Source organism: Apium graveolens, chromosome 7, assembly GCF_009905375.1.
Source record: "Apium graveolens cultivar Ventura chromosome 7, ASM990537v1, whole genome shotgun sequence".
Taxonomy (NCBI): domain Eukaryota; kingdom Viridiplantae; phylum Streptophyta; class Magnoliopsida; order Apiales; family Apiaceae; genus Apium; species Apium graveolens.
Genome location: NC_133653.1, coordinates 208380443 through 208392625, shown reverse-complemented (window position 1 = coordinate 208392625; position 12183 = coordinate 208380443). Strand labels below are relative to the sequence as shown.

Sequence of the window (12183 nt, the reverse complement as noted above, 5' to 3'; positions counted from 1 at the left end):
ATTATGTGTTTTATTATATCATAAATTAGTATTGCTCATAAAATGTTAATTGTTATGTGTTGTATATGTTCAGTGTGGTTCAGGATATTTTTCGGGTATTTTATTATGTGGTAAATGGATTTATATTAAAAGTTATACTATCCAGGTTTCGTTTTAATAGCTTTTATTTTATATAGAACATTTGGCCTTATTTTGCATAATATGGTGTATACCATATTGATTTTCCGAACATCCAGTTAATTTAAAAAATGTCTCGTTTTGTGAAAAATAATTTTTCCGGGCCCTATGAGTACTCTGAAGCCCACAAAAATCATATTTTTATTTTTACAAAATTATGGGAATTTCATATATTTTATATTTTGCATTTTTTTATCATTCATAATTTTTGGGGAATTTTGGCATATATTTTGTATTTAATTGAAATTAAAAATTTAAAAATTATTCCCTATAAATTAATAATTAAGGGCTAACTAATTTTATCAAGAGATACAATTAAGGCTTAAATTATAATTCGGGGTATTTTTCTATATTTATAAATATATTTATTTTTAATTATTAATTATATATAAAAAAAATCATAAAATCAGAAAATTCAATCTCAAATTAGGATTAGGGTTCTTCATTCGGGTTGAAAAATCAAACAATGATTTATGGTGATCCTAGGGTTTAAACTCCATCATGTAAGTACTCAAATTGAAGCTCTTGATCTGTTCTATATGTTTATGCTATCAATTTTATATGTAGATTCATAGACTTTAATTTGATTTTTAGGGTTCATGGCTGAAATTAGGGCTTTTTGATTTTAGGGTTATTTGATTGAAGTGAATTTTTGTATATCTTTATATGATTGTTTACAGTCGATTTATACTACCAATTTCATCAAACAATTGCTAGATAGTGTGATTCAGTTATTAGGATTAATATTCAATTTTGATTTATATGTTTTTTATTTTGGTTAATCTGAGGTATGCTAGGTATTAGGGCTTTGATCACACATGATTCAAGCTTTAATTTGAGATATTAAACGTGGAGTTTCATATACAAATTAGTTGGATCGATATTTGGCCGGAAATTGGTTGATCTTGCCCGGAGAATGGATTTTCGGGATGATTTTGGTTATTAGTTCCTTGAATTGTGTTGTTCGTGTTGTTTAGAATAGATACCATCTAAAAACGGATCAAACCAAGTTGATATTGAGTTTATCATTTTCCGATCACCGAAGTCGTTCGAATTATGGCCGGAGAAGACGACTTTGGGATCGTTTGTTGTTATTGAAGCAACATCTATGTTTCCATGTTGTTGTTGATAGAAGTCGACTGAAAAACTGGGCAAAACGGAATGGATTTGAGTGGTAATAGAGCTCGACGGACGTCGACGGAGCTCGCCGAAAACTACACAAGTTCCGGTAAGTTCTTCGACGTCCGGTGACCCGAAAACCCGATTTCCAACCCGTTCCAGTACCGGCTTTGATCCTCAAAACCATGTTTCCATTTTCAAAAAAAAATTGTTTTTGGATTTTTATTTTTTAAAAAAAATTCAAAAATCAGTTTTATTTATTTAAATAAATTGATTAATTGATTCTATTTATTTATTTATTTATTTTATTAATAAAACTGAATTATTTTAAATATTTTCCAAAGTTCAAAATTTATTTATTATTTATTATTATTTTTTTAAATTGATTAATTATTTTGATAATTAATCAATTTATTTAAATAATTTGTTTTAATTTCATTTAATTTCTGAAAAAGATAGAAAATTCATTTTTAATTCTGGTTTTTTCTAAATAATTATTTAAAATAGAATTAATACTTAATTAATTTGAATAATCAATTATTTTGAATAATAATTGGATTATTCTTATTAATTGAATAATAATCGAATCGTTTGTCCTTTTTAAATGAAATGAACGTCCCTAAAATTAGAAAAATGATCTGTTTCCGATAAAAATAGTTTTAAATCCCAATTTCTTTTGGAAATGAGTCAGTTTTTGATATTTATTTATTTATAGACCATATTAATTGGAATACGGGTTTTATAATTTCTAAAAATTAGAACACGAGTCAGATTTTGTACAATAATACGAATAATGACCCGAGTTCAATTCTAAAAATATTTTAATAACTTGAGTGACTATCTAACTTATGTTTAATATGAGTTATATGAGTAATTGAGTCCTAAGTGTTAGTTTTAATTATTCTACGAGTTATTTATTATCGTACAGGTAGACGATAAGGGGTAAACGAATACAGATTGTTGTACAAGCTAATTAAATTACTATCTTTCATTTATAGATACGAACCAAACGAGACAATACAAGCCAAGACTAGCTAGTAATAGTAGAGTTTATCTAAATAGCATACCAGGTAAGTATTCTCCCCTATTTTAAATTTAAAATAGTGAACTGCTATACTTATTCCTATACCAGATACAAATTATTGATATCTTGATCATATGACCTTTATTTGATTTTATTGCAATTCAGTTACTGTCCTTTTGATAATACTTTTACAATAGTTCTGATTATCCAGATAAGTTGAATACTTTTATTCATATTCTAATTGATTACACATTATATATACCTAGATACAAATCATGATATTTAAACACCATCATGTGAGTACTCAAATTGAAGCTCTTGATCTGCTCTATATGTCTATGCTATTAATTTCATGTATAGATTCATAGATTTTAATTTAGATTTTTAGGGTTCATGACTGAAATTACGGTTTTTTTTATTCTAAGGTTATTTGATTGAATTGATTGTTTGTATAGATTTATATGATTGTTTAAAGTCGATTTATGCTATCAATTTCATCAAACAATTGCTAGATAGTGTAGTTGGATTATTAGGGTTTATGTTCAATTTTTATTTATATGTTTTTTATTTTGGTTAATCTGAGGTATGCTAGGTGTTAGGGTTTAAATTATACATGAGTCAAGCTTTAATTTGAGATATTAAACGTAGAGTTTCATATACAAATTAGTTAGATCGATATTTGGCTAGTAATTGGTTGACACTACTACAATGCACAATGGTTCCATTGAAAAACGATGTTAAATAAGAACTTTGACATTGCTACATCAAGGAAAACCGATATGATATATAACATATAACATCGTATCTTGGAAGAGAACTGATGTCTAAGGTCCTCTTTAACATCGCTTCCACAGACCAACTGATGTACTATAAAATTTAAGACATCATTTTTTTAAGAATCTGATGTCTATCATTTAAAAGTTCTTCCATGTTATATGTTTATAGTGCTTTTTAACCTCCTAAATACCATTTTTCACAATCTAGTTTTAATATGTTATTAAAAAAAGGGCTAAATTATACATCAGCTTGCTCAGAAAATCGATGTCTATGTTAATCTTTAACATCGGCTAAAAATTGATGTTATAGAACCCTACCTTTCTCTACACATGCGAAGACATCGGTTTGAAAAAAAAAGATAATGGTTTATAACCGATGTCTAAGGGCATTTTTCTAGTAGTGTAATCTTGGCTGGAGAATCGATTTTCGGGATGATTTTGGTTATTTATTCCTTGAATTGTGTTTTTCGTGTTGTTTAGAGTAGAAACCAGCTAAAAACGGATGAAACCATATTGATTTTGAGGTTGTCACTTTCCGATCACCGGTGTCGCTCGAATTATGGCCGAAGAAGACAACTTTGGGATCGTTTATTATTACTGAAACAACGTCTATGTTACCATGTTGTTGTTGATGAAAATCGATTGGAAAACGGAGCAAAACAAAATGGAATTGAGTGGTAATCGAGCTCGCCGGACGTCGACGGGCTCCCCGGAAACTGCACAAGTTCCAATAAGTTCTTCGAGGTCCGGTGACCCGAAAACCCGATTTCCAACCCGTTCCAGTACCCGACTTTGATCCTCAAAACCCTGTTTCCATTTCAAAAAAAAACTGTTTCTGGATTTTTATTTTTTTAAAAAAATTTAAAAATCAGTTTTTGATCAACCCGTTCCGGTACCGGACTTTCATCAGCTTTTAATAAGAATAACTAAACCAATCAACAAGCAACATCTCAATGAATGCAATTATTCGTACAAGTTCAATCAAATCCCACAAATCAACTCACAGGCTAGAAACGTGCGTGTGTGCAATTGCTTAACAGATGTACTCTCGACACTAGATCAATAACCAAAACTCACCACTCATCAAGGCAATCACAAGTTTATAAATAGAATAAACGTTAAACTCAAAATGACTGACAACACTTCAATTTTATTGGAGTTATACAAGGATTCATGCTTTTATTTCTAACATATAAAAAACACATATACGCTTATTTGATCGTGCAATGAGTGAGGTCCACAAAAGACTTATGCAATAATATCCATGTAGCGAGCATTAGGTTAGTGGATCCCAGACTATACAAGCCTTAGGTCACTAGGCATAAAGTCCCCTAAGAACTTAATAACTCGAGTATTAAAGAGCCCACTCGTGAACAATTGTACATAACACATATTTTCTTCTTTTCTTTTTTCTTCTTCTTTTTTTTTCAATTTCTGAGCGAGTGTGTTTCGCTCCATCTCGCTCAACCCTAGACTACTCATATAAAATGAGTCGGCTACTAGCCATTTGACACCTAGCCACAACTAGCATTAAAATCCAATGTTTTTTTTCAATTAAAAATCCATGTTATTGCATTATTAAGAGAATATCCTAAATTCTAAACATGACAAACAACAAACCATGATCATGATCTAGCATTCAAGCAACCTATAAGACTTAGTGAATTTTTCTTGCTTCTAGCATGCAAATCAACTCATTAAGACTTAACATCACTTTATACGACATCACTACACGTGTATCAATATCACAAATTAATTAGCAAATTTACCTAAGGGATCATGTTATAATGCAAATGCAACTATATGCAACATACTAATATGCAAAATAAAATTAAAAAACTACATGACAAATATGCAACTATATGAACTAAACTATCATGAATATGCAAACTATATGGACTCACACAAACATATTCCTTAACTATCACCCCCAAACTTAAAATTTTCACTGTCCCCAGTGAAGGTAATAGCAAGGAATCAGGCATACCTACTCGGAAGAAAAACCGTCATCACCCTCTGCGGGTGGAGTGTCAGGAGCCGGGTACACAAAATCCACACCAAATACTTGCCACTGGATGTCAACTCTCGTGGCTCTAAAAGCTGTCCCCAATGCCTGGGTAAGGTCATGTGCAAACCTGATATGGATGTCATGCATCACGTCCATCCGCCTCGCCAAGCGCCTATACTGCGCTGAACCCAAACCAGCACTGTCCTCAGCCTCCTGTTGCTACTACAAAGAACTAGGCTCACCAAGCTGATGCCTCCATGCTGCTCTGCGTTCCTGCGAAGAACCACCAGCATATGTCTGATCAGCCGGCTGTCCCCCCGACAAGTGATCATATGAATAACCGAGCCCCTTCTCATCCGCCTTTCCACCAAACCACTCATGCATACTCAAAAGCATGGAACTATCAATAGAAGCACTCGGCAACTGAAGCTATTCGTGCGTGGGCCAATGAACTCTAACCGCCACTCAAAGCTTCATCATAATCGATGTATAGGGAATAGACCCCGTAGTGTTGCCTCACAAAAACCTCAAGATACCTTGATTAATCAAAGAACCAAGATCCATATAATCACCCTGTAAGATCCCCCACAACAACTTTGCCCTATCGACCGTCACATCATGCACATGAGATGATGGCATGATGTTCGCATAGATGAACGCATTTCAAGCACGAGCAAATCGGTTCATGCAAGAGGCAGGGAAAGTGGCATACTCATTCGTACCCCTCTTGAACTTCCAGTAAGTCTCCGGGACACATAATGTAGCAACAATCAAGTCCAAGTTAAAATCCTCCCTAGTCTTAGTCACCCAATCCTCCTGCTCCAGCTGTCTCTCAGGCTGGTTAATCACCCGACGAATAGCCTCAGGACTGTAATCCACCATCAACCCCCTCACCACAGTAAAACCATTCTTATCCGCCTTCACGTTCGTATAGACCTCGCAAACAACACTCATGGGCATAGCAGCAGGTTCCTGGAAAAAAGAAACCCAACCCATCTCCAAAATCATCTCAAGCAACTTTCCATCCTTACCCAATGGCAGAAAACCCCTCTCCTTCGCTATTGGCTTTGTCAACAACCTCGCATACTTTGCTTCAGCCTCTAGAGTAGCAAACCTAGGCCTCGTAACACCAACACTTGAAGAATCGGTGGTACTGCTGCTAACTTGGATTCTTTGTCTCTTGGGAGCCATTGAATTCGAATAAGAGAGAATAATAGAGTGTATAGAGAGATTTATATATTTGAGAATTGTGAATGTGGTGGAGATGGGTGTATAGAATTGTGTGTGTATATATAGATATTAGGGAGTAGAATTAAAAGTGGGTTATGATTGTGGGTTAGTGAGGGTAATGGGTAAGTTTAGAATTTGATTTGGAGGAGAATTAGAGTGGTAGGAGAATAAAATCCGGATGGGATATATGTGTGTTTGAATTTCTGCTGTGAAAACTCTTTTTTTGGGGAACACGGAGTCAGCGCGGTTGCCCCGCCTGGCAGCACGGGTGCGCCGTGTTACTGGAATTCCAGTGCGGCCACCCCGCATGCCAGCGTGGGCGCGCGCAGCTACTGGACTTTCAGCGCAGCCGCCCCGCTTCCCAGCGCGGGCACGCTGTGGTACTGTAGTTGACACTGAATTTTTTTATTTTTTCAGATTTTTTTGAGTTTTCTTCTTGTTTTCTTCTTCCTTCTATCTACTAATGTACAACAAGCTTGGGTTTCCTCCCAAGAAGCTCTTGGTTTACGTTGTTAGCTTGACGTAGATTTCCGAGATCAAGTTGCCAACAAAACGGCACTAACCACTTCACTGTTTGTCGTATCTCCATAGTAATGCTTCAAATGATGTCCATTCACCTTGAATGCTTGGCCTAGATCATTCTCAAAAATCTCCACCGCTCCATGTGGAAACACAGTTTTGATAATAAACGACCCTGACCACCTTGACTCCAACTTTCCAGGAAAAAGACAGAGACGAGAGTTGAACAAAAGAACTTGTTGCCCCGGCACAAATGATTTGAGCACTAGACCCCTATCGTGCCACCTCTTAACTTTCTCCTAATACATTTTGTTGTTCTCATACGCTTGAAGTCAAAACTCGTCGAGTTCATTCAATTGAAGCATCCTTTTCTTACCAGCTGCATCCATATCAAGGTTCAAATTCTTCAAAGCTCAATATGCTTTGTGCTCTAGCTCCACAGGCAAATGACATCCCTTACCATAAACCAATTGAAACGGTGACATGCCTAGTGGAGTCTTGTATGTTGTCCAATACGCCCAAACAGCTTCATCCAGCTTCAAAGACCAATTCTTCCTTGATGGACAGACAACTTTCTCTAGAAAACGCTTGATCTCTCTATTAGATACCTCAGCTTGACCATTAGTCTGAGGATGGTAGGCTATAACAATGCAATGATTCACATTATATCTCTGCATCATAGCAGTGAACTTGCGATTGCAGAAATGCGATCTCTCATCAATGATTATGACTCTTGGAGTCCCAAATCTTGTGAATATCTGCTTGTGAAGAAAATTTAGCACTACCTTTGCATCATTTGTCGGTAAAGCTTTAACTTCCACCCATTTTGACACATAATCGACCGCCAACAAGATAGACTGATTATTGCAAGATGAGATAAATGGCCCCATGAAGTCAATTCCCAAAACATCGAAGATCTCAATCTCGAGAAGCACATTAAGAGGCATCTCATCCCTCTTTGACATATTACCAACACGCTGGCATCGATCACATTTCAAAACGAACTGATGCGCATCCTTAAACAAAGTCGGCCAGAAGTATCCTGCTTGAAGGATACGAGCTGCTATCTTTTCTCCACCATAGTGGCCTCCATAAACAGTCAAATGGCAGTCTCTCAAGAACCCCTGTTTCACTGTACGGAATACATCTCCTGATGATTTGGTCAGCTCCTTGCCGAAACAAAAATGGCTCATCCCACATATACCACTTCACTTCATGAAGAAACTTCTTCCTTTGAGCATAAATCAAGTCCAAAGGCATCACGTTGCTCACAAGGTAGTTCACAATATCTGCGAACCACGATTCTTCTGCTTGTACCCCAAACAACTGCTCATCGGGAAAAGACTCATTTATCACAGACTTATCATGTGAAGCTGTACCTGGATCTTCTAAATGAGAGAAATGATCAGCGACCTGATTCTCAGTACCCCTTCTATCCTTGATCTCCAACTCAAACTCTTGATGTAAAAGAACCCATAGAATCACTCGAGGATTCGAGTCCTTCTTCGAGACGAGATAGCGAATAATAGCGTGATCAGTGAAAACTGTCATCTTCATCCCAAGCAAATAAGATGGAAACTTCTCAAAACCATAGACATTAGCCAATAGCTCTTTCTCAGTAGTAGTGTAATTCAGTTGAGCACTATTGAGGGTCTTACTAGCATAGTAGACCACATGAAATATATTGTTCTTCCTTTGCCCAAGAACCGCTCCAACTGCATAGTAACTTGCATCGCACATCATTTCAAATGGATCATTCCAATCAGGTGCAGTTATGACAGGTGTCGTGATCAAACTCTTCTTCAAGCTCTCAAAAGCAGATAGGCACTCATCGTCAAATTTTAAAGGGACATCTTTCTCTAGCAAATTGCACAATGGTTTCGAAATTTTTGAGAAGTCCTTGATGAAATGCCGATAGAAACCCGCATGACCAAGAAAATTGCGAATTCCCTTAACAGAAATTGGTGGGGGAAGGTTTTCAATGACCCCCACCTTGGCTTTGTCCACCTCAAGACCTTTACTAGAGACTTTGTGCCCAAGAATGATGTCATGTCGCACCATAAAGTGACATTTCTCCCAATTGAGAACCAGATTGGTCTCAACGCACCTTTTCAGCACTAAACTAAGATTATGAAAGCATTCATCATAAGAAGTTCCAAATACATAGAAGTCATCCATGAACACTTCTACATTATTTCCAATAATATTAGAGAAGATAGCCATCATGCATTTCTAAAATGTGGCTGGTGCACCACATAGCCCAAAAGAAACTCTTCTGAAGGCAAAAGTACCAAAAGGACAAGTGAAGGTAGTTTTTTTTCCTGATCTTCTGGAGCAATACAAATCTGATTATAACCTGAATAGCCATCCAAAAGACAGTAGTACTCATGCCCATCCAACATGTCAAGCATCTGATCAATAAAAGGAAGAGGGAAGTGATCTTTCCTTGTGGCTTTGTTCAGCTTCCTTTAATCCATGCAAACTCTCCACCCCATGACTGTTCGAGTAGGAATGAGTTCATTCTTTTCATTAGCAACCACAGTGATACCTCCTTTCTTCGGCACACACTGAATTGGGCTCACCAAAGAACTGTCAGAAATGGGATAGATGATCCATGCATCTAGCCATTTGAGAATTTCCTTCTTCACCACCTCTTTTATGATCGGATTTAGCCTTCTCTGTTGCTCAACAGTAGGCTTGCTTCCTTCCTATAGAAGAATTTTGTGCATGCAATAAGAAGGGGAGATTCCCTTGATATCTGCTATAGTCCATCCAAGTGCCGATTTGAACTCTCTCAGAATTCTCAAAAGCTTTTCCTCATCACTACCTAAAAGGTCAGATGCAATAATAACAGACAAAGTAGATGCATCCCCTAAAAATGCATACCTCAAATGTTCAGGAAAAGGTTTAAGCTTAAGTGTAGGAGCTTCCTCAATAGATAGCTTGAGGTGCTTTGGAGAATTTTTTAACTCTTCCAATCCAAGAGATTCAAAAGGCATTTCTAGTCTTCGCTTCCAAGGAGAAGCATTCAAATATTGTAATTGCTCTTCACTTTCATCACCTTCACTATCTGAATCCCCCATCAAGGCTTTCTCTAAGGCATCAGATTTTAGCATTTGATCCAATTCTGAAGTAACCACATATTCGACCAATTCCACCTTAAAGCATTCCTCTTTATCAGTAGGGAATTTCATGGCATTAAAAACATTGAAGGTGACATCCTGATCCTGAACTCGCATAGTGAGCTCACCCTTATACACATCAATCAAGGTTTGGCCAGTAGCCAAGAAAGGTCTTCCCAAGATTATGGGAATCTTTTTTTCCTCCTCAAAATCAAGAATTACAAAGTCAGTAGGAAAGATGAGTTTGTCCAGTTTGACCAAAATATCCTCCAAAATGCCTCGTGGATATGTAATAGAGCGATCAGCCAACTACAAGGACATATATGTAGGCTTTGGATCAGGTAAACCCAACTTCTTGAAGATAGACAAAGGCATCAGATTGATGATAGCTCCCAAGTCATATAAGAATTTGTCGAATGTCACATTTCCAATAATACAAGGAATAGTGAAGCTTCCATGATCTTTAAGCTTCAGAGGCAACTTCTGTTGTAGCATAATACTGCATTCCTCCGTGAGAGCAACAGTCTCTAAGTCATCGAGCTTCACTTTTCGAGAGAGAATACCTTTCATGAACTTTGCATAGCTTGGCATTTGTTCAAGAGCTTCAGCGAAAGGTATGTTGATATGAAGTTTCTTGAAAACTTCCAAGAACTTAGTAAATTGCTTATCCAGCTTTTGCTTCTGTAGCCTTTTAGGTAAAGGAGGTGGAGGATAGACCTGTTTTCCCCTGTATTACCGTCAGGAGGAGTGTTGACAATAGCTTTCTTCCTTGGTTCCACCTATGCTTCCTTCTGCACATCTTCTTCAACCACAACTTCAGATTTTGGAACTTGAGATTTATCGGGATTCGCAACCTTGCCAGACCTCAATGTAATTGCCTTAACCTGTTCTTTTGCTTCCCTCTTGCCTGGAACTTCTGTCACTAAGGAGTGTACAGGTTGACGATTCAACAAGACATTGGCAATGAATATAATTTGATTCCTCAGAATCTTGATAGAAACCGCTTGGCTCTTGCACATGAGCCTCAACTCCTCCAATTCAGATTTTTCATTAGATTGTGGTAGCTGCTGAAGTTGGAGTTATTTCCTTGGTGCATATTGCGGTTGTTGAAAACCAGGAGGGTTATATTTCTTTACTCCATATGGATGATAAGGCTGTTGTACCGCATTCAGATTATTGCTCCAGCTGAAGTTAGGATGATTGCGGTTGTTAAGATGATAAGTGGTTGGAGCTGGTTGTTGCGACCTCTGAAAGTTGCTCACAAACTAAGCTGATTCACTAGAAAGAGCACAATGCACAGTCTCATGTGCACCTGCACAAAGCTCACAAACACTAGTGATCTGATTAACTCCATAATTAGCCAAAGAATCCATTTTCATCGTCAAAGCTTGAAATTGAGCAGCTATAGTAGTAGCTGTATCCACTTCCAGAACTCCTGCTACCTTGCCTTGCGGTATTCTCTGCGTTGGATTTTGGTATTCATTAGCAGCCATTAGCTCAATCAACTCATAAGTTTCATCATAGATTTTGGCCCATAAGGCTCCACCTGATGCTGTATCGAGCATGGGTCTAGACTGTGCTCCCAAACCATTGTAGAAACAATTTATGATCATCCAATCAGGCATGCCATGATGAGGACACTTTCTAAGCATCTCTTTGTAGTGATCCCAAGCCTCACACAAAAATTCTCCAGATTGCTGCACAAATTGAGTAAGAGCATCCTTGATTGTAGTTGTCTTCGCCTAAGGGAAGAATTTAGTGAGAAACTTTTGAGCAAGATCCTCCTATTTGATGATAGAACCTGCCGGTAGAGAATGTAACCAGCACTTAGCCTTATCCCTCAGAGAGAATGGGAAAAACCTCAGCTTAATAGTATCTTCGGAAACTCCATTGAACTTGAATGTGTCGAATATCTCGATGAAATCCCTGATGTTCATGTTGGGATCTTCTATAGGAGAACCCCCAAACTAAACTGAATTATGTATCATCTGAATCATGCTCGACTTGATCTCAAAGATGTTAGCCGAGATGGCTGGTCTGATAATGCTAAACTGAATATCATTGATCTTAGGTTGAGAATAGTCCATTAAAGCCTTCGGATTCGCTGCTTGATCTCCCATTGCAACTAGTGCTTCTTCCTCAACTTTCTCAACTTCTAATTCAAACTCTTCCTCCGCTTGATCCAGTGTTCTCTTACGAGATCGAGAA

General features: G+C 37.1%; 1 non-coding gene across 1 annotated transcript; it reads left to right on the top strand.

Annotated features, from left to right (window-relative positions):
- The first annotated feature begins 11598 nt into the window (after nt 1-11598).
- LOC141676120 (small nucleolar RNA R71) lies at nt 11599-11705 on the top strand. The gene has a single exon (XR_012556727.1). It is a non-coding gene; the product is annotated as a small nucleolar RNA R71 (small nucleolar RNA).
- Nucleotides 11706-12183: the final 478 nt, after the last annotated feature.